Genomic DNA, 23,229 nt, shown 5'->3' on the forward strand with positions numbered 1-23,229 from the left:
AAAAGGACTGCATAACTGAAATCTCTTTCTCTCCCAGCCTTCTAGCTTGTATTTTCATCTTCTTCCAGTGAGGAAAAAACTGAAAATGCCTATTTTGAGGCTTGGTATACCTGCTGGGTATTGCAGCTAAGGGGGAATATACATATAAAAGCCTCGGGGGAGGAGGGGTGGGGGGTGGGTGGGAAAGAAACAAACAAACTTTATTTTGCTAACTTCAAAAATAAAAGATAATAATTAACATTAAGGTAAACAGCACTAACAGAAATAAATGTATTGTTTAGTTACTGAATAAAGTACCATTAGACAAATTAGATCACAAATTTGAATTGATGCAAATGGTACAGGGAATTCATCCTAATATAATCCAGACAAATTTTGCGGTAGCGATAGTCACCTTTCTTGTCCTTTGAATTCACACCACCTGCTTTTGTCCATATGACGTGACTTGGTATGGGAATCATGCGAGAGGATTGTTTGCCTTCTCTAGTTACAAGAACTGTTCAGCTCACAGAGGTTGTCAAAACCCCCACCTCTTGGTTGGGGATTGGGAATTCTGGTGACCTGCAGGCTCTGCAGCACTAGGTTGTTCCTGTGTAGCTGGGACAGCGCCTTCAGTTCAGAGACTGGACTTAATAAATAATGGGCATGGCTAGTTGGTCATTTTTGGCTTGCTGTTGTTCTTTTGCCTGTTTGACAGCCCAGAGAACAAAGGTCAAAACTTAGCAAGACTGAAAACTATCATCAGTTTGTAGGTTCTCCTCCTGTTGTCTTTGCACTTCCTTCAAAAAATGAAAAATGTTGGTTTTCAAAATATTTCCCAAGGAAAATGCTCAGCATGTTTCTCTCAGCTGGTGTGCACATGCATATGATTCAGGTCCCTTTTTGCTGAAGTGTTTGGGAGTGCACCAGTCGTGAATAGCCATGTACATACATGCCCTCTGCGTCCTCCTCTCTCTCATTCTGACATCAACATTCTCCTTGCTGGGTTTCCAGTGTTTATGTTTTATGAACTCTACTAGATGAATATGTGTAAAGCATCATAAAGTATATCTAAACATAGAAAATTAAAAGTAATTGTAAAAGAAGTAACAGAAAGAAATGATGCCAAACAATTTAACATTTGTGGGAAAGTACACAAAGTTTACCTACACAACTGGTAGCTCCCAAAGACATTACTGATCTGCTTGCCAGGGAGTATGGTTAGAGAGGGCTAACCTGAGTAGGCTCAAACTTCTCGCAGGTTGTGGCAGTCTGCTTCAGCACCGCTGTAAGAACTAGTGCCGTACAACTTAAGCTGAGGCAGCCTTTTACATTTCTCACACTTGTTTTAGGTGTAAGTAAAAGTATGAAGGTTTTCCTTTGGCATACTTGCTCTTTGAGACAATGATGACATTTGGTAAAGGATCAAGTGTGGACATGGGGATCCACTGTATTGGTGTGATTTGTACACACACTCTATTGGGTATAGCTGGGTGTATTTCTGCGTACTTCTCTATAAGTATGTGCTTGAGTTTAAAAATGTGAACACCTAGACTAACAAGTCATAAAGAGCCCAACACATCTGTGCATAGCTTTTCAGGGCAACCACTTTGAGAGGAAGATGTCTGAGTAAATCGTAAAGACTCACAGGTATTTGACAAGATAGAGACTAAATACCGGCAGCTCCCAAAGGTACAGAAGACACAGCCAAAACCCAGCACACCCTTGTCAACACCACTTGAACAGAGGAGCTGTGATTAAGACTTGATAGCCGTTATCTCTTGTCCTTCATGTCATTGAAGGAAACCTGACTGCACAACCATGAAACACATTCTTGTTTTGAATGAATGTTTTTGAATGAAACACATGTGAACGCTGATCAGACTGCTTGGACACACACATCCTGGTGCTGGCCATCCTGTGGGTATGAGAGTGTGAATACGAGTAAATGAACTCAGTTTTGCTTAAAAAAAAAAAAGTCACCTTCCCCTTCTACAAGCTCTTGTACTCAACTTTGATCCATTGTTATTGTAATGTTATTTCCTCCACATTGTTTTTCAAAGGCAGCAGCAGTTTCTCATACCTATTATTTGGCTGACTTGGGCTTTATTAGGCTTTAACTTTGTAAAAAAAAAAAATAATGTTTTATGTCCTAATTTTTCAGTGACAAATCTATTATTCATTTTACTTATCCAAGCTTTAAATGCGTTTCAAAAAGCTTCTGTGAAGTAGTGGGGTTTTTTGTGCTGTTTCATCACAGCTGGAAAATAGGAAAGGTGGAGGCAAAATAAGTTTGGTCTTGTGAAGGACTTTGATTTAAAACACATCCTGTGAATATCTACATTGTGAGTGACACATCCTTGTTCCCAGGCTTTAATACACAGAATTATGGTGAGGAAAAGTGGTCAGTCATGAATTTGTCATTGTGACGGTGTGTACAGTGCGTAAAGTCCAGTCCATGAATTACACTCCTTTGCTGAATATGATTAACTAATGCTGACTTGAACTGACATACTTAGCTCTAAAAAGCCATGTATCTCCATAAAGGCAACAAAAACAGGAGTTAATACAAGTAAGTTCCTGCTGGAAAAGTTTAGAAATAGCTAAACCTGGAGAAAATTGAACGGGGAGTTGCTGGTTTTTTAAGCTACTAACACAAAGCCTAGAACAAAGATAGTGTAGGTTTATGTATTATGTTACAGATTTTTGTGTGATGCTTCTGCTGCTGTTCCACTGTGTGACCCATTCGGTTTAGGGGAGGATGAAGATCCATCTGTGTATTTCCATATACTAATCATAGATATTTATGTTCTGTGTTCAGGATTAGAGACAGTTACTTACGGACTGAGCATGATGTGCTATGGTATGGAATATCCCTTTGGCTAGTTCAGGTCAGCTCTGCTCCCTCCCAGCTCCTTGTGCACCTCCTCACTAGCAGAGCATGAGAGACTGGAAAGTCCTTGATTTTGACTAAGCGCTACTTAGCAACAACTAAAATGTCAGTGTGTTATCAACATTATTCTCATACCAAGTCCAAAACACAGCACTGCACCAGCTACTGAGATGAAAATTAACCCCAACCCAGCTGAAACCAGGACATCTGGGCAGGGGCAACCTTCTGTTAAATCCTACAGGATTTAATACACCTGGATTGCAGTGTCAGTAGGAATCTCTGGTGTTAATATATTGCAAATGATCTCCCTAGCAAGATGGATCGAAGGTTTATGATTGTGAACTCTGGATACTAGGTGTGATTTACGCTCATTGGGTTGGCCCTCTTTACACATTTTCAATTAAAATGAATTTTCCGGTACCTCTTAATGTACGCTGAGAAGGGATCTGCCAACATAATTGTATTTAGAGCAGATTTTTTGGGAAGTCCTCAAATAGGCTAAATTTAATACTGTGCCTGAAATACGTCTGCTGTGTCCCCCTACCTTTGACAGGTGTAGGTGTGATTCCATAATGGCTTTCTGCCTCAGGTGGGGTATTTTTTTTCTAACAGCAGCACTAGGTGGCACACAAGGTCAGGGCAGCACCATACTCCAGGAGCCAGGGCTCACCTGCTCCCTTGGGGCACCAGCTGAAATGACTGCGCTGAGCCTGCAGCTCACACTCCAAGGCCCGTTGCCATCTATTTCAGCTTTCTGCAAAACCCAAGAGATGCTGAAGCTGATCCTGACGACAGCCGCATTTATGTGCGATAGCCATTTGCCACATCTGGATGTATTGTGCTGCCTTCCTGCAAGTGTAGTTAATTCTACTCAAACTCTTAAAATGAAAAAATCACCTGAGAGTGAAATGCTCATAACCAACAAAAAGCAGCCTCAAGGTGGAATTGCATCCATTCTTCTCATAACTTACAAGGAAGATGGAGGCTTGGTGGTCTGTGGGGCTGCTTCAGTGCTGGATGGCTCTTGCTAAAAAGAGCGAGCTCTGCCTACAGTCTGTGCAGGGAATTCCTGCTGTAGCCGGGTCCCTGCAGTTCAAGGTGAGATCCTGGTGGGGAAGAGCATCATTGGGGCACCATGGGTTAACACTACCACTCTCACAGAAACTGTTTTCTGGTTCTGTTACACGTCATTTGTGTTGTCTTCTTGTACCTTAGCTTACTAGTACCATACTTTTTTTAGCGTACTCGAAAATGAATGAACTTTTGCATTTCTATCAATCAACTATTTTTTTCAGTTCTGGCTCATAGCCAGTATATTTCCATCTGAAGTTTTACAATCCTGATATTGATACCTATCTATCTACTTATGTATGTCTCACTTCTGGCAAATGTTTTAGCTATATCTTGTATTTCTTCCAGCAAAAAAACAGCGTGGTGGCATTTATGTCATATGTACATGTCTGTCACTATCCAAGAGACTGGATTTCTCTAGTCCTTCAGGCAAAGACAAAGGAGTGGCTGAGCAGGGTCACAGCTAGGAAGCTATGAGGCATCAAGACAAGTTGGCATATAAAACATCTAAGAGAAGAGCAAAGAATTAAAGCTGATAACGTAGTCAAGCCATCTTTCCACATGGTGAAGAGGTGGATGGGACTATGTCATGGGGAAATATCCGAGAATTGCAGTCTTTGGTGAACATTAGCCAGGTGAAAATTAAATCCAGAATCAACAAGGAATCAGAGAATGATGAGTCAGTTGACACAGGGAGATCTTTGTTATACAAGAGAGCAGCTGATGAGACCTGATGGAAAGCATCATTCTTAATCTTCAGCTTCGTTAACTTTAATTTGTTAAACCTGAGCAGGTCTAGTTGTATAGAGAAAACCTTGGCTGGTAGGTATTTCTCCTTTTTTTTTTTTAATCTTTCTTGGTTGTGAGTAATTGATGTTGTACACTATGATGCAGATTGTGTTTGCCTTGCTTTTTGTTCATGTTACTGGCTCATACCATACCAGACAGTTGTACTTACATACATACAGCGAGTGTGTGTGTGTTTTGTGTGTATATGTATGGATGTGGCACACCCAGCCACATAAACATGTACTTACAGGATTTTCTGAGACTCCAGTGTGAAAAAATAATTTGGTACGTTTGAAACTCCAGACTTGATTCCAATCTGGATAAGAAATCTATAGTATGTAATTTCTGAAGGGTCTGGGTGTAGATAAAATTGTAGATAAAATCTTGAACCATTTTTTGAACTTGTGGTCATCTCAATTTAGATGGAGATTATTTCAAGCTAATAAACCAAGTGATTCACAGGGACGCAGAGGCTTTGTGTGGTGCTGATGGTTTCAGAGTGTCACCCTGCTTGCTCTGTGGATCTCATTTGTACCAGGAGCCTGTTGCACCCAAGGTAAAATTAATGATGGAAGATCGATTTCCTGGCCTTCTTTCTCATCCTTTCCTCCTGCATTTCCATCCAATCGCTTCAGCCTGTGGATGAGAACACGGCACAGATAACTCCCTGATTTGGGAAGGAAGACTGTGTGTGTGTGCTGGGCAGCATAATCTGAGGCACTGCCTGGATCATTGCATTCCCTTCTGAGCAGAAGACAGCTGGAAGTTCAGAGCAGACCCAGAAGTAAAAAAGGTAATTAGCTGGAAGTTTTGGGTTAGCGAGGGTATTAAATTAGGTAAATATACTGCATAACTTGGCTAAATGACAATTCACTAGGCAGCTAAATATCTGCAGGTGTTGGAAGGGTATATGCAGGAGGATGAAAGAGGAGTTTCAGGTGTCTAAAAATAGCAAACAAAGTGATGGAGGAAACATCCACGCGGATGAAAGGGAGGGGATCCTTTCATAATGTCTCGCAGGCCATAACGTTCTCTCTGGGAAGTGGTGGGAGCAGGAGGGTGCTGAACAGCACGTGAGGAATGGGGAGGATGTGGCCTGGCAGCGAGAAGCAAAGCAGGCACAAAAAAAGAGGCAGGAGAGGTGGAAAAAAAAGAAATGTCCTGTTCTCTCCTCTTCTCGGCCATGCTTGGCCAGTCCTCCCGTTAGTGCGCTGCAGCTGACTTCTGGAGGCTGAGCAGCAGTGCTTTCATCTGCTAGAGCCTTTCCAGGCCCCGCTTATTTTATCTCAGTGCCTGAGAATTCATTCAGTCCTGCTTAGAGCATACATGCCATATGAATGACAGTGGATGTTTAGTTAGCAGCACGTGCATTACCTACCTATTCCCAAGAGACTGGGAGCAGGAAGCTCTGATGTTACGAGAGCCTGCGTTCAAGGTTGGCCTGGGACCAGGAGGGGTGCATGCCCATGCAGAGTAGTCAGAGCAAGAAATGCCCATTGCCTGTGCCCAGTGACGCCAACTGATGGGGTAGTTATTTCAGAAATGGCAATATGTCTGTTCTTTAGTGATGTGTTGTACTCCTAATGGGGCAACAGAAAAGAAATCAGAAGGCTTGAGAACATAACTGGAAAGAGGGAATATGAGTGGAAAAGGCTTGTGGCAGAAGGTTTTGTTTCATGACCTTTACCCATTGGTAGTGTTGTAATAAATTCTAAGGAAATTCACCTAGGAAATTGGTTGGTTGAAACAAATAATGGTCTGAAGGAGCACTTTGCAGCCATAGGCAAAGCTTAAAACCAAAGACCTGGGAAATTAATCATTAACCACAGTAGTCATTTGTTTTGAACAGTTTATTATAACAAAAGCAGTGTTTTAATGTCTCATGTCTGAGAATTATTACTCAAGCCTTACAAATTTCTCATGGTTAGGCTTAGGATAGTTTGCATACATAGAATGAAGAAAGGATTTTTTCTTGAAAAAATGAATGTGTGAACATGAGAATTAATTCCCCCAAGGGAAATGCAAGATCCTACAGGATTTGGAACGAATGTAGGTGGCCATCTATGACCCATTCCAGACCAGCCTTTAAGCATACAATTAAAATAAAGCATATGCCTACATTTCTTTGACGTCAGTTGAACTTCAACAGGGCTTAAGTGATATCCTGATTAGAGAAGCTTCCATCACCTCATACTTGTGCTGATTTAAAACTAGGATGAAACAGAAGTCCTTAAAGCCTGTGTGCCCTTTTATGTAGTATTAAAGTTCCACTGGCAAATGTGTGCACAACAGAATAAAAATGCAGCAACAAGTTATCTTCAGAACCAGAGCTAGCTGAATTATTTATTGCGAATTTTTATATAGCTTTTGCACAATTTTCTACACAGGAAGCTTTGTTTGGGGATGTACAGAAAGATGTTTCGTTACGGCAGAGGCTGCAGAGGCGGCTTTTATGTGCGCTGAATTAGATGCCGGCATGCCGCATGAGAAGGGAGGGAAGAGTTAGCCAGCAAGGAAATCAGTTGTATTCTGATAAGCATAATGCTGGAGTAAGCTCTGTGTTCTTGGCATCAAATTAGAAGGAATACTGATGTAAACTGTGCTGAACTTGCTGTCAAGTCTGGTTTGCTGTTTAGCAAGAAGAGTTGGGCTTGTTGAGATTTGGGTATTGATAATGCTTGCTGAAGGCTGGTAATGATTTATGTTACTTCTGTAGTTTAAAAAACAAACAAACAAACAAAAGCAAGCAGAATGAAAGAAGAAAGGTGGGGGTCTGTAAACCCAGAAGTGAAGAATGCAACTGCAGCTGAGGTACCTGGTCTATGTTCAGTGCTGTTTTCACAAGTGCAGCTGTGCAGAACTCCACCAAATAAAAGGAGGGACAAAGAAATGATAGATTATGGAAACACCTCAAGCATAAGAACGGCTGTGTTCTCTTCTGTTTTCTGCATCTTTACTCTTTCTAATAATTTGTGTGCTTGAGTTCCTTGTTACCATAATAATTCTTAGCTGGTGTCTTTATGAAAGTACCAATATAGTCAGCCTACTGTTTTTCTCAAGTGTTTCATTCACTTGACTGCTCCTCCAAGTGTTCTGACACGAGATGATGTCCTTCTGCCAGTAGTAGGCTGGTTTGTCTTACTGAAACATTTCACTGTCACACATTAGCAAAAATGTAGTTACACTTCAATATGTAATTATTTTTCTTCAGCTGTTTTACTTGGCAACTTTGCAGGAGTAAGCCCTGTTGTACTCATGGTAAATACAGAATTAGGTCCCCTGAGAGAATTTAATTTGGGCATATCCAGGAATGCAAAGAAGCATAATCATTGAGGACTAAGCTGTGGTACTCATTTAGTCACCAATAAAAGGGATTGTGCTCTAGCAAGTAATAATAACATCCTTACTAATTTGTGTATAAGGTTCATTTCATTCGGCAAATACTGTATATTCTTGTAATAGTGATAACTGTAAGGGGCAAGTAGATTAAGCATGAAGCTCAAGGGTGTTTTAAAAATTGCAACACTATCCTCTGATGAATACATCAAATAGGCTGAATTTACTGAAATAGGGGTTTGTAGTCGGTTCTTTTCCAGGCAAGAAAGCTGTTTTTCTGGTCTTCTGCAGTCAGATATCTGGTGCTCCCCCGAGGCAGTGGGTAAAGTGAGATTTGCAGTTTAACGGAAGGATTTGGGAGGGAGCCCTCCCAGCAGCGTGAGAAGCTGCCTGGTGGGAAGGAAGCCACCACAGCTGATGAGATGGTTGCACCTTCATTCACTGCTGCCTCGTTGGCATTGGACAGTAGCTATACTGGGGGAAATAAAGTAAGCAAAGGTCAAATACCCTGTCTGGTATTCAGCAAGCAGTTGTTTAGGAGCTCATTGAGGCTGAGGGAATGCCTGTAACATTGCATTTAATGGCTGCACGTGGACATACTCTTCATGTATTTCTCTAATCAATGAGTTCACATAGTATTTTGACCTTCACAGTGTCTTCCGGTAGTATCTTCTAGTATCTTTTGTCTTCTGTCACAAAAAAACTACCTGATTCTAGGAGGGTACAGTTCATTACTCTGAGATGTAATGAGTGAAAAGCCTAAGGCACAACCAGTGTTTATTTAGGAATCATCCACAGCAGAGATTTTAATTCTGTGTTAATTTAGCCACAGTAGATCCCCCAGATCACTCTGTCCCAGTGCACAGCATGCATCTTTGGAGCTGCAGAACAGGGTTCACAGGGCTGAAAGCCTTTTCTTGCTTTGTACAGACTTGAGCAGCAGTACTAGGGATGCAAGAGTGGGGTGAGAGGTGACCCACTCTGTGCTGTTACTGATTTATTGTTACAGTCTTGGGCTAGTAAGTTTGGCACTCCACACTGCTCAGCACTCCTCCCTCTCCTCATCTCTTTAGATTTAGGGAAACACATTTGCTAGCTGTGTTTTTGGAGGTCAGTTGCATCGGGGCCTTAGGCTTGGTGGAAGCCTAACAACTCAAATGACAAGATAGCTAATAACAGAAATGATGACTCTTTGTGAGGGGGAGAAAATTAATCCGACCCCCAAAAATTTCAGTCTGCTCTAGTACTGAATTGATGGAACAAAGCACGTTGTGTCAGTCTGCCTGCAGAACGAAATAGCCTCTGCTGTGTAGGTTCCTGCTTTAGAGATGATCTCTAGAATTAAAAAGATAACCAAAAGTTTAAGAGAATGAGGGAAGATATAGGAAAATTACCCAGAGTCTATTTGTAACTCAAAGTTGTGCAAAAAGACAAATCAAGATATTCCCAAGCCCTGGGTTCTGAGACATGAAACACAGATTTTTTTTCTTGCTATATTGGGTTGCCCAGGTATGCTGTAGAATTGTAAAACAATATTTCTAGAGGCTTCACAAGTTTTTCAGCTCTTCCGTGTTGATCTCTGTGTTGGTTGCTTTGGGTATTTTGAGATTTAGTTCTATTTCTTAACTTCTTGCAAAGTTGACTGTCAGTTTGTTATTTTGAGGAGAATGACAGATTGCTGCTGGGTAGGGTGTTGTTGGTGCAGTTTGTTTGGCCTTAATGCTTTCCAGCCGTTTCTGGGAGCAGATCAATCATTTGAGTACTTTGAATTCTTCCATTATTTATTTCTGAAGTATAACAGTACATGTGATTAACTGCCAGGATCAATTTGATAAGTAAGAGCAACTCAAAAATTCAGCTTTCAAATAGTGAGAAGTTTTCAGGTTTACTCTTATTTTGGAGGGCCTTTGACCATTTATAAGATAAAGAAAGGATTTTGTAGCTTCTCAGTGAGAGATATGTAAGTCTGTGTAATCTCTGAGAAACAGCTGGTTCCTGATTTTCTTGTTTCTATTTGTATATTAAAGCAAACATTTGAGATGTTTAACTTCCAGACTATCTATTCCTTATAGTGCAAAACAAAAACAAAGCCAGGAAAAAATAAAATATTTGCATACTACAAATGTAAAAATTGATCACTTCTGTGTGTATTCTGCAAATTTGGACTCAGTTCTTGGCAAACTTTAAAAATTCCAGGTTGGGAGATTGTTCCATACAAGAGTTTTTTTTGATTATTAGATGCTTGGTACCATCTAGATAGCATTTGCACATTGAAGTTCAGCTGTCCTAGACATATTTTGAAAATTCAAATTCAGCCTCAGTACACCAAAATATCTTAGTTGCCTTGTAACAGACAAGGACTGTGGGTCCATAGCTCTTACTGGTAGACCAGTTTCCTATTTGAGTTTAACTCGTTCTACAGAGTGCTTCTTTGTGGTTAGGGAACATTTATGTGTGTTTCTTTTGTCATAATAATGTAGTAGATTTAGGGCATTAAGGAACAAGTTTTCCTGAGAGCTGAAGACTCTTTAATGGTATCTATGAACTTCAGTGAATATTAGAACGTATTACAAAATAAAGCGACCTCTCTGCCTAGTGTAGTTTCTTATATTGGTCTTTGATATAGCGGGTTTTTATCTCTATCTTAGTTTATGGACATGAGACAAACAAAGTAACATTCGGGAGAATAAAGGCAAAATAACCTAGAGAGATTAAAGCAGAATTTATCAGCAGAAATTGCAATATCTAGCAGACACATGTGTCAAGAGCGTCTTCACCTCGGTCTGTCATACCTGGATTCCTGGGCAGTGAGCACTCCCTGGAGAATTCTCTGCTCTTTAGCAGCAGGGGCACTCTGGAAATAGCACCTGAGATTTTCACTACTCCTAGGTTTCCATTATCATTTCTGATATGGGTGTTGAGTCTCTTCTTGTGGTCACAGCAAAGCGCAGATTGATTTTAGTCAAACAAGAAGCAGAAGGGTAATGGGCATTGTGAAAGAAAAAGAATCCCTTTAGCATACGGGATAAATTGGAAATCTGGGTTTAAGTAACAAAGACAGCAGAGAATGCTGGAGTTGAAATGTTCATTGAGAGGGATGCAGCTGAAAAAATGCTTAAGCTTATTGTCACACATTCTCACTTTCTTAACTGCCTGAGCACATAGTTCCACTACAAACAGAATTGTATTAATCTGAATAAAAAAGACATTTCTGGAGTATTTTAAATGTTTAATAGAAACAGACTAATGCAAAAGAAGAAACTCTTAAAAAATACCTTGTAAGAATAAGTAATGCCTAAACGAGAAGATTATTTTTTTTTTCCAAAAAAGAAAAAAAAAGAGATTTGCTTGATATGTTACAGTACTGGAAATTTTATCATAAATAACACAACGAGAATCTTTGCCATTAAAAAAAAAAAAAAAGTACATTGTAACAGAAATGCACTCATTTAGGAGAGGAAATGTGCAAGTTAGTCTTTAACTGGAGTGTCGCCTTTGAAGAACCTGAATGAAGTATGCAGTGACCCATAATGTTCATAATAGTGTGTCAAGAGAATGTTTGTTATGCAGTAATTCTCAAAAGGGCAAACAAGGTTGTCCAAACATTACCTTTGAAACAGAACAAGGTCTTAAAAAAAAAAAAAAAAAAAAAAAGATTAGTCAGGATGAGTTTGGTACAATGCTCTGGGTGATGCTCTGTTTGTGTTGAGAAAGGAATGTACTCTGAACAATTAGAAAAGATAAGGTGGGCACCTGAAGGAGATAAGGAGACCATCAAGTCAGGAAATCGTTGAACAAAGAAGGTCTAGTCCACCTAGATCCCACCTATTGTGAATGGAATGATTGGGTGTCAAAATCAAATGAATATGTATGTAAAGATGTAACCTCTCACAAACTGTACAAAATACCTAACTTTTCACTGAAAACTTTGGAACTAGTTTGTCCGGTGCGAATAGGCTAGCTCCCCAACGTTGCACGAAGTAAATACCTTTGCTGCTTAAAGACAAAATTGGTGTCTGAGCAGTTACTCTGTGCCGTTTCGGCATCACCTTCAGCTTTTTAACAGAAATATTTTATCTCCTGAAAAGGGTCTCTCAAATACAAACTATGGGTTCCTTTCTGTTTTCTTGTGATACTTGTGTGAGTTCTTTGCAGGAAACATTTGCTTGACTGAAGCCTTAGCCCTCTCCAGGACTCTACACTTAAGCACAGCAAGTGTTCAGGCTGCTCTATACTGTCAGTGTCAGAAACAATTTCCATATTTTTTTTTTAATCATTTTTGAATCAAAAGGTTTTTCATAAGCCTCTTTGCACATGAAATACTTCCAAAAACAGAATAAGCAGTGAGTCCTGCAAATACTTATTTCCAAGACTAGTGGCATTTTCTTTATTTGAGCAACTTCCATGAATAAAGGTTTGTCAGAAGGAACATGATCATAAGGGATGGGACACGATGAAGTTCCTGAATGCCCTATATTCATATTCTTGTTATTGCTGTGATGAACAGAGTACAGTCCCCATGTGCACTTCTTTGCTTTTCACTGATGGGGCCTTCCACAGTCCTGGATATTTTGCTTTGAATATTTTGAACTACCATACTGATTAGTAGTGGGATCAAATTAACTTATTTTGATTTCTGTGTTGATGCAGTTTTTTCAGATCACAGTCTTCATTAGCTACTGGGTTTTAGATTGAATTTCAACCCAAAATGTATTTAATCTAGTTTTCTGTTTACACTTTTTTTGTACCTTTAGATGCATACAAGGTGTGAGAGGAGCACTCAAAGATGATAGCAAATTGTAGGAAATCTCCATAAATTTAATGCATCCATCCCCCATACAGCATAAGTCAATGAGATTCCCACAATGGAGCCATTCTTCATGGGATGGGGTTAGAGGTAAAGTCTTAGTAAAATAATTTTGGGGCAGATTGATAACACAAATAAAAGTGTAGCTCATGTAGCAGGATTTTGAACTGCTGATTTTGATGTTTGCAGCCTATCACTTGATTTGGTTTCACTGCAAGGTCAGTAGCTAGTGTACTACTTATCTTTGTAACTATGGTTGTAGGTCAGAACTGAGACTTCTAGAACAGTGAGTTCTTCTTCCCAGGCATTATTAAATTATATCTATAAATATGTGATAACAACATATTTTTTTCAAAGAAAAATCATGCCTCACAAATCCACTTTGAAGATGTCAACCACCCTTTAGGTGATACAATTTGGTAAACTTGATTTTTTGAAAAAGAAGGTAAAATATCCACGGTAGTCTCATGGATTAATAACCAGTTAACAGAGCGGGAAAAGGATAGGAAGGAGAGTTCAGTTTTCATAACTGACAGTGATAACCAGTGGAATCTCTTGCTGGCGCCTGTGCTATTTAATATATTTATTCAGGTAAAAAAAAAAAAAAAAAAAAAAAAAAGTTTAATAGCAAAGGAACCAGCTTTGCAGCTATCAGATTTATTCTGTGTAGCTAGAATTGCAGTACATATACACAGACATAGATCCAAATTCAGTATTACTGTTTAGGAAGGAGAGCTGGTCATCACTGTGGCTAGCTCAGCAGTCAGCAAAAGGCAAGTAGGAAATTAAAAATAGTTGGAAAGGAAACAGAAAGCAAGCAAAACTACAGTTACCATATGAACTCACAGCCCATGTTTTGAATGATGCATGTCATTCTACTTGGCTACCTTATGGAGAATATAGAAGACAGAAAAAGTAAATGAAAGACCAGTGACTTACACACCTCAAGAAAAAGCCTAAATAAACATGGGTTCTTCAGTTTGGAAAAGAGGTGACAGACCAAAGTCTGTCGGTGATTTGGAAAAGGTGTACAGGAAATTACTCACTGTTATAGCACAAAAACTGAGCTTCAGCGAATAAATGACCAGCCTGTAGAAAAAACAAACAAACAAAAGAAAGCAAGCTTTCTATCAACTCACATTGTGGGATTTCTATACATAGGAAGGCACCGAGGCTGAAGGTATTCCATCAGAAAGATTAGACAGTTATGATACAAGTTTTGTCCACAGACAGCAATTTAAAAATCATGGTCCTGGTGCAACCCCAAGGGTTGGGAGTCCCTAGTCTGCACATCACTGGCAGGGAAAGGAGCATATTACGCCCTTTCTGGTTCCTATGTTTTTTTTTCCTTAAGTCCTACTACTGGTCACAGGTGAAGACAAGATACTAGGCATGAAGGGAGGTGGGAAATTACAGTGAGGACAGCAGATCTTCAGGATAATGAACTCCATACCATTCATGGTGTTAGCATGATTTTTTTTTCTCTATATTGCTTCTTTTTGTGACTGGTTTTTGTTCACACTGAGGCAACTTTATTTACTTCTATAATGTAAATGGTACTCCAGGGTATAATTTAATAAAATATTTTGTCCTGTACTCATCTCGTTTAGAATGAATAAATTTAAGTGGTCCCAGTATAAATAAGACCAGCCTTAGTACATAATTTTTCTAATTTGTTGAAAAGTCACATGATATTCCTGTAAAGCATGTGACAAAGCAGCTGGTGATACCTTGTGTGAGTTTTAACTAACCTAAAACTATCATGAACTATCAACTGCTGTATGATTACTTAAACTGACCTGGTAGCCCACACACCGGCTATGTGGAGCGTTCAGCAGGGCCTTTGGGTTGCACTGATTTGGGGGGAATCCAAATGATGTGTCGCTTTGTGACAGACACACCTGTTCACCAGTTCAAGATCCAATGTGAAGTGGAACGGCTCTGCTTGCAGATCAAGAAGCTGATGATCCTGCGGGGGTCGAGAAGAGAGAGCTGGGTCCTTCACAGTGGTACATGACAGAGCGACCTTAGGTGATGGGTGGGAGTTGAAACAAGAGGCGTACAGAATGGATCTAAGGAGAAATGTTTCCTCCACAATGGCAGCCCAGCTGTGGCACAGGCTGCCCAGAGAGGTTGTGCCATCTCTGTCCTCAGAGGTTTTCAAGTTCCTGCTGGGCAACCTGGCCTGACCCCAGAGCTGCCTCTGCTTTGAGCAGGAGGTTGGACCAGAAACCTCCTGAGGTCCCTTCCAGCCAGAGTTATCCCACGATCCTATCATTTTATGAGATCAGGCATTATAATAGCAGACAATCACAGAGACTAACTTCTTCTCTAATAGGAAGGTTTCACCCAATGTGCTGCACTTCAAGGTCTCAGAAGATATTTCAGGATCAGAGGATTGTGTCTGAAACCTGCTGTTACTTTAGCCCTTCATGTTTGTTTCCATAACTGCCATGGGTGACTTGGCCACAACCCCAGAAAACTACCATGTAGGTGAAAGGAGGTACAGAAAGATGAGGTCTGTCAAGAAACCAGACACCTGAGAAGAATTCCCTTCAAGTGCAAATTTTCCTCATTCACAGTAGAAAGTCCTCCAGAATCATTACTTATTTTTTAAGTGATAGGGGAAATGTTCGCATGTGGATGTGGGGGAGTAAGTGCAGAGGCAAACTGGCTTAGAGGAAATTTTGCTTTTCTGCTCTACAGAAATGTCTGATAAATTGTCTTACAGCAGCAAACTGGAAATTAAACATGTATTTATTCTGCCAAATGTCAATGATAGGAGGCACTGGATAGCTGCTGCTAGCTGAAAATTCAGCTTTAGGCAGGGACCCAGCTACACCATTTCAGGTTATGCAATTGATAAGCAAATGACTTTTTCTCTAGAAGCAATCTTAATAGCAAGATTTACAATATGCCTCTCCCGGTGTTACACACAATGGATTGAATTATTTTCACCACAGAAAGAGATATTTTATCTTGACAAGAGCAAATGTCTCAGGCCTCGTGGAGGCCTCAGGAATGTGGAGTAAGAGGTAGTCCTCCACGGAATTGCTGGAGTTTTTAGGCCTGATCAAAGAGTGATTTTTTTTCTGACACATTGTGAAATGTCTGTGCTTAAAAATGACTGGAAGAAAATACTAGGTTTGTGTTAAGTGTCTAACAAAATATCCCTTTTTGTTTACTTAGGTGCTTGTTTGTCCTGATATGCCCAGTCTCGCATTTCCATGGGTTGCTTAAAGTTGTGTCTGAGCTTTGATGCTCTTGAGCAGCACACTAAAACGGCCTCTGTAATTTGCCATAGTTTCCCCTGCGAGTCTGCTTTAGAAAAGACCTTTGTGTTTCACAATGCCATTTTCTGCACCCTCTAATTACCTCACCACAGTTCATGGCTTGTTTCCACTGTGGACCAGCCACCATCAGGGAGAAAAGCTGAGGAGGCAGCTCATGGTCTGGGGGCTTTGGCAGATCGAAACATATATACAGCGTATGTTGATGAGTGGATGGCAGAAATGACATCTCACATGGCGGGATATTGCAGAATGAACAGCGGCAGCAGGTAGGTAGTGGGTTGAAATAATATGAAATAATAATAAAAAGCCCCTTCACATGAAACAGAATGGAAGGACGTTTCTTAACCCATATCACTCAGACACTAGTTGATGAGGCACCCCACAAAATCTCACACAGGCACAGCGAAGTGAGTAAGGGCCTGCAGTGTGTGGGAAGAATGAGAGATGGGGGAAGGTATCTACTAAACTTATTTTGTCACAGGAAAAAAAATATCATGAAACCCTAACCATAATTTTCCTAAAGAGACAGGATTAAGACCAAAAATAACTTTCATAATATTATATGAAATAACAGGAACAGTCATAATGTAAAAGAAAACTTTTCATTCTTTGCGTCAGAAGAAGAGGAATTTTTGCTTGCTGGTTAGTCAGCTTCTTATCAAGAGCCTGCGTTGTTTCCTTGGACAAGGATAAATCAGAGTTTTGCTACTCAGAACTAAAGTCAGGGAGTTTTCATGGTAATAATGGAATTCCCCCATTTGCTGGGTTTTGTGTTTATTTTTGCACATGCTATCTGTAAAATCAAAGAAAGAATATAACCAGAGCCATACCCTGGGAATCGTGTTTTGCATAAATTTAAAATGCCAGGAAAGAGAGCTGGAGATTAAACCGCCATTTCCAGATAACCCTTCCTTGGTTTGGGGAAACCTAACCAAACCTGTGAGCAACGTGTGGCTCCACAGAAGTTTGTATGGGGCTTGAGCAGGACTGTGCCAGGGTGGAGATGCCTGGAAGAAGCAACAAGACCCCTGGGAACACGGTTCATACCTGCTCTGGAGTGATGGGCGCTTACGGTCAGCTCTGAGATGTACACAGCTTCTGGAAACTCTGCCTCTCCAGCGCTCAGCAATATGTATTACATGCCTTGGACACTTCAAAATAGGAAAATCTGGGGGATTTAGGACACTGGAAAGGTAGTCATACCCTCAGCCTTGCTGATCAATCACTAGTCAAAGGGAAGAAAGTAACTAACTTACTAAGAGCAATTCGTCTTCATGCCTTTTGTCATTTCTACATGTCTCAAGACGATTACTGAGCTCTTCTGACATGTTTTAAAGAGTCCTTTCCTACCAAGAGATGAGTTGATGGTGATCTTCAGACAGTAGTTGACATGGAAGTCAAAAGGACCTGAATAATGACACCATTGTGGTTTTGCTGCATTTTTCTGGTTAATGTTCCCTTGAATAGGCACGACAAGGAAGTGGGTGAAGAGGTTGTCCACATCAAATAAGTGCCTTCTGAGCTGGCAGTCCCAGGTTTGCTTTCTAAACATAAACTTGCCCTTCTTTGTGATGGCACTTACAGGACAGCACTTTCTTACCATGCCTTTTTTCCTTACAAGATGAGACAGAAAATGAGGTTAAAAGTAATGGCCAGAGTTGCTCAGCTCTTGCAGTGCATCATAGCAGGAGGCCAGTAAGATGATGGAGAAAATGAGGTTTCTGGCTTACATTGCTTTGCACCAAGGAGTGGCTTGCTGTCCTCTAATTACAGCTACCGCTTTACTACACATTAAGGACCCTCGTTAACAGAATGTGAATGCCACTTATTTACCTCTCACTTGTGGAAGTGTACCCTTCAGTCTTCTGTACTTTGAAGAGGTCCTAGTTGAGTAATTTAGGCCTTTTTTTTCCTTTATCTTTGCCTTTTTATGGCCACATTTTTCTAAGAATTGAGGTCCTATTTACATGCTAAGTATGTGCAAAGCCTGGGAAAATTCTAGCATAGAACTGGGTATTTGGAAAGAGCTTGACATCAACATCAAAGTGAAACTCAAGTCTCCTCTTTTGGTGCATCTAGAGAAGAATGGGTTTCCTTGGCATCTGTTATGTTGAGAGCACCAAGGTATGGGTGAGCAGCAGCTGAGCCTGTCAGCTTCTCTCACTGACTCATTGTGAAGTCCACACACCCAGGTGGGAAATATTTTTTTGGTATTAATAATGTAGCAAATAATACAATACTTTATAAATATGCATCTGTATATTTCAAAATACTTCGATTTTAAATCCTTTAAAGCAAAACAGAAAAAATGGGGATGGGAACTTTAAGGTCATTTTAAGTCTTCACAAACGGCAAAAGTGATAGAATCAATAAAAATGAACGTGTTGTCATTAAAAACAACCAAACCCAGCCAGCTGCTCCCCTTAATCCCCTCCCCACTTCCCCTTTCTCCAGGAAAGACCATTGCAGGCAGCCAAAACGTGCAACTTTTAACTTCCTATGTGCCAGATGAGAAGCCAGTGGCATAATTTGAATAAGGCGTGATGGGGGTGTGGTTCAGGCTAAAATCTTTACCAACGCTCAATTGTGAGAGGAACCAGTTGCCTGACAGTGAAAAGACTTATGGTGACAAGGAATGACTTCCATCTGTGCATAAGCTCAGCTGCTTCACATTTGTAAGCCTTAGGGTGGTAAAACACTAGCCTGAAAGCCAGGTTCGGCACTGCAGAGGTTTTCTTGCCACTGTGCTGAAGGATTTCCATGCGGATCAAGTCAGAGAGCCCTCACGGGTGGCAGCAAGCCCATGGGCATGGCTCGGTGTGGAGCCGCGCAGGCGGGCAGGCTGGGCCTGGGCGGTGTAGCCATGGCTATGGGGCACTGACCCCACACTAACACCTTGTGTCCTTGGTTAGCCTACACTGTTGGTGTGGGGCTTCTGGATCCAAACTGCTCCTTTACTGGTGTCCTGTGCTACCAGTTTAGGTACCTCTGCACTGAAGTGGGCATAATTTAAGTGTTGGTCTCCCACTTTGGTGTCTTTTTTTTTGAAATTCAGGCCCATGGAAGGGAGGAGAAGCATCGCTTGACCGTTTTAAAAGGAGATTGTGGTAAATGTTGTGTTTAATGGGCAGAATTGACATTCCCATCCATAGCTCTGAGGGTATGGGATGCGTTTTTATCAGCTTACACCTGACAAAGCCTGGTGTATAGGCCCAAAGCATGCGGCTGGGTCACAGACCAGAGGGCGGGTGCTCTTCCATCTGCATCGGGAAGCAGCCATGGGCTGAGGTGGCAGCATCAGGCCGGGAGCTGCACACCCATGACAAGCAGAACTGGGCACTTCAGCCTCCCGGGCGACGCTGAGGCTCGCTGCCCTGCCCAGCTGCCCAGCAGGACTCGGCCACCACCACCCCTCTCCCTCAGCGCCCACCGCAGCGCTGCGGGCACGCACACGTGGTGCTGAGCAACACACCTACTCCCACATGGAGCAATGAAAGGTGTTGACTTTTTATTTAAAGTTACTTTAATGAAAAATTCCATTTAGCCACCTGTTAGATAATTGATTATTTATGGGTTTTTTTTTGGTCACAGCCAGTACTTGGTTGATTTTACACGGCTTCAAGCTGACGCCGCTCGCGCCCCGCGGCGCGCCGGTACCGCCCGCTGCGCCGCCGGCCGCTGCCCTGCTCTGCTCACGGGAGCGCGGCCGACGGGCGGCCAGGTGGCCTCTTAAGGCTGCTCGCCACACCTGGAGGCTGCTCGCCACTCCGCGGAGCCTGACGGCCGCGTGTGCTCCCCCTCGCTACGCGGCCGCCGGCAGGAGCCGTCCCGCAGCCGGCGCTCCCCCCTCGCGGCCGGCCGGCGGCTCCTCACGCCTCCTTAAGAGGCGGCGGTCAGCTGACGGCTGGCGCCTCCCCCGCCGCGAGGGAGAAAAGTGCCGCATGCCCGCCGTGGGGAACGGGACCGCGCGCCAGCCGAGAGGGATGGCCGAGCCCGCGGGACCCCAGGCAACCGTAAGCGCGGTGCCGCCTTCGTACGCGCTCAACAGCGGCTCCTCCGCGGGGTGGGAGGGTAGGGCTGGGGGTGCGCGGCTCCCGCGCCCAGCCCCGCGGGCAAGCAGGGCACGGCGCACCCGGGCTGGGGCGGCTGCGGCGCCCGTCGGGCCGGGCCGGAGCGCGGCGGTGAGGAGAGGGGCCGGCCGCCCTCCCCCGCGGCGGGGCAGGAGGCTGGCCCGGCGCCGTCTGCGGGGGGCGGCGAGGCCGGGCGGGGAGCGCCGGGCGGCGCGGAGCGGTGTCCTCCCGCGGGCGCCCCCGCCAGGCACCTGCCGCCCTGCCCGCCCCGCTGCGGGCGGCCCGCCCGGGGAGCGCTGTCCACTCGCCGCTCCCGCAGCCGCCGCGCCCTGTGTCTCCCCCCCCCCCCCCCCCCCCCCCCCCCCCCGGCACACGGGCGCGTACGGCCAGGCGTACGTGAGGGAGAAGGGAGGCAGCGGGGGGTAACGGCGTGTGCGCCACGGCTGCGTGCGCAGCGAGGGGTACGAGGCAGGGCCGTGGCGGTGGAGCAGCGAGTGGGGGGCGGGACCGCAAGTGACACAAACCGCGTTAGTCAGGGTCAGCCCCCGCGCCCGCGGAGCGCGGTTCGCCCGGCCCTGGCCCTGTCACCGGGGACGGTGCTGGCAGCGCTTACCGCGAGCTCCTTCGCTTGTCCCTCCGCAGCGCGTGTGGTGAAGCAATCCGTTCTGAAACTTATAGGGAAGTAAAACAGTATGTCTGTTGAGGAAAAATGTCACAAAATGTCTGCAACAGCAGCTTTTCTTTTGGGTCTGATACGAAAAAAACCGTGCATAAGTTCCTGTTGGTGACTTACAGCAGGCATCTGCTGATATATGTTAGAAGTACAATTGCAGACTGTAATCCCTTGTTTTCATGGGGTTATGTGTTCCTCTCTGAGCCTAAAACTTGCACACTTCCAGGTAGACGTTAATTTGCCATCCTGGTTGACTTCTGGACAGTCCCACTGCAGCGTTTGGAGAAGCTGCTGCCTCGGCTGCGCGGCGGTGGGACCCCATCAGCGCCAGGGCTTGCCTCGGAGCGCTCTGGCACTTTCCCTCCAGCAGCTGCTGACAGCGGGTTTGAACGACTGGGCTGTGAACTGGAGCTGCTGCTGGCAGTGTGACACCATCGCCCCCCGCCCCCCCCCCCCCCCCCGCCCCCGAGCTGTGCAGACCTTGTCTGTTGGAGCCTTGTGGGTTTTTTGGGACCTTTGGGGCAAATCCCTTCGGCCACCCTAACTGCAGAGTGTGGATCTTTCAGTTTGGAGGCTCCTTGCAGATGAAGGCAGGCAGACTCTCAGACTAGATAAAGATCTAATACCCCGTGAGGAGCAGTGGTGTGGGTAGGACTTCTAACTGCGGTGGATGTTCCTGGCAGGAAGATGGTCTGCGCCTTGGTAGCCTCAGATACTTACTGTATCAAACAACCGATTCATAGGATCAGCTGCTTTGTGGTTACCAACAGTTGTTCAGCCTACTAAGAATTTCGGAGAGAAAATGTGAACCTGAAACTGATGTGCTTATTTTACTTACTTTCTAGAGTTAGGAGGAAGGTTTGGAATATATGGTGTAGAGTTAAGTGCTCCTTGCCATTGTCATCTCTCAAAATCTCCACGTTGTCCCTCTGTGACCACCTTTCTGCACTCTCAGGTGCCATGGCAGGGATATATAATAAAAAAAATAGAAGTATTTATGCTTGAACCATGTAATTTAATCTCCTGCATGGCTGGTTAATCTGCAATAGGAAAAATACTGGTTTGACTCTTGGCAGTAAGTGCTGTTTATGACTTACTTTTCTTAGAAGAAAGCCCCCTGCCAGAAAAAGGAATCCAATGCTGTTGCTTCACTGATGTTGCATACTTGATTTCATCTTAATTTGAGTGTATTTTATTGAACATTGTTATCGTAAGGTGCCCTTCTTGAATTTGTAAGATATTTTGAATAGATTACTTTTGTCAGCTGGCCTGAAATAGCTAGAATAGGAAGTGTTTCAGCCAATCTGTTTTTGCCTTAGCATACTTCAGTTCATAACTTTTAGCCATACATATGGGAAAAATAATGAGTGTGGAGTGCGCCCTGACTATTTCCTTCACAGGTATTCCTGCAAAGCTGTTGAGCAGGATTCACTGACGTTTTGGGTAACCTCTGCTCTCTTCCTTGGCCTGTATTCTTAACTGTGCCAAAGCACTGAATCCAGTGCAATGTAGCAATGTCTCTTCAGGTGCCTGTTGCTTCAGGAGTGATAGGAAATGGTTCTATTTGAGTCTGTTTAATTGACGTGGAATATTCAGGTATGTGGCAACTTCAGTGACTGCCGTATCAGTTGGAAGAGGACAGTGTTGGCAGTAGAACTGAAGCTGTTCTAGAGACTTTGGAACTGTGAATTCAAATTTAAGTTAATTGAATGGCTTGGTCTGGAAAATATCAGGGATAGACTCGCATAGTGACCAGAGAAGGAGGTGTCTCCTGCTTGTACCCAGAAGTTCAAGTGTATGAAAACTGACTACAAAATTAAAGAAAAGACTTCATTTCCCGTGAAACTTTCTAGCAGAACAAGTAGAGCCTCAGAGTAAGGTATGGGCCATGGTTGGTGCATGGAGTTGAGAGATGGCAGATTGAGTTCAAATTTATTCTTTACCTGATACAAAATACTGATGGGGATCAAAGTCCCCATATCCTAAGAAAGGGAGTGACCTCGAGGGAGCAAAATGGAGTTATTGACTAACTGTTTACCTGACATTGATGGGGAAGCCCATGTTTCGGAAATATCTGTGACTTACAGTCTGGAGGTGATTTAAGCAGTACAATTGAGTGCTTGCTTACAGCTGTGGTTCAGCTGATGTTTGAACTCCCAGCTAAGGCCTGGAGGGCAGGTCAGGAGACACATCTTTTACAGCTGGTCTGTTTTTGTTTCATTTGTCTCTTTCTAAACAGAAGCTTCATGTAATCTGTGGAAGGATTTCTCTTTGATTTCGTGGGCAATAGCAGCAGAATTGGCTATTTTCTTCCTGAG

At 43.2% G+C, this 23,229-nt stretch overlaps 1 protein-coding gene and 1 long non-coding RNA gene across 3 annotated transcripts in view; one reads left to right on the forward strand and one right to left on the reverse strand.

The window, feature by feature from the left end:
- Positions 1-1,852: 1,852 nt before the first annotated feature.
- On the reverse strand, positions 1,853-22,973 carry LOC308071285. Of its 2 annotated transcripts, none has more exons than XR_013931065.1 (4): positions 20,852-22,973; positions 10,861-13,964; positions 6,111-6,312; positions 1,853-5,368 (listed from the first exon to the last, which is right to left on the reverse strand). It is a non-coding gene; the product is annotated as an uncharacterized lncRNA (long non-coding RNA). The 2 variants fall into 2 exon arrangements; XR_013931066.1 differs by having other exon boundaries at positions 10,861-14,844.
- Positions 19,889-23,229, forward strand: part of PLA2G4A (phospholipase A2 group IVA) — an 83,306-nt gene continuing 79,965 nt past the window's right edge. Inside the window, exon 1 of the mRNA XM_080406453.1 lies at positions 19,889-20,181. The gene's annotated coding sequence lies outside the window, so the exon portion shown is untranslated. The remainder of the gene's footprint in view (positions 20,182-23,229) is intronic.

This window comes from Falco punctatus (genome assembly GCF_963210335.1).
Source record: "Falco punctatus genome assembly, chromosome: 11".
Classification (NCBI taxonomy): domain Eukaryota; kingdom Metazoa; phylum Chordata; class Aves; order Falconiformes; family Falconidae; genus Falco; species Falco punctatus.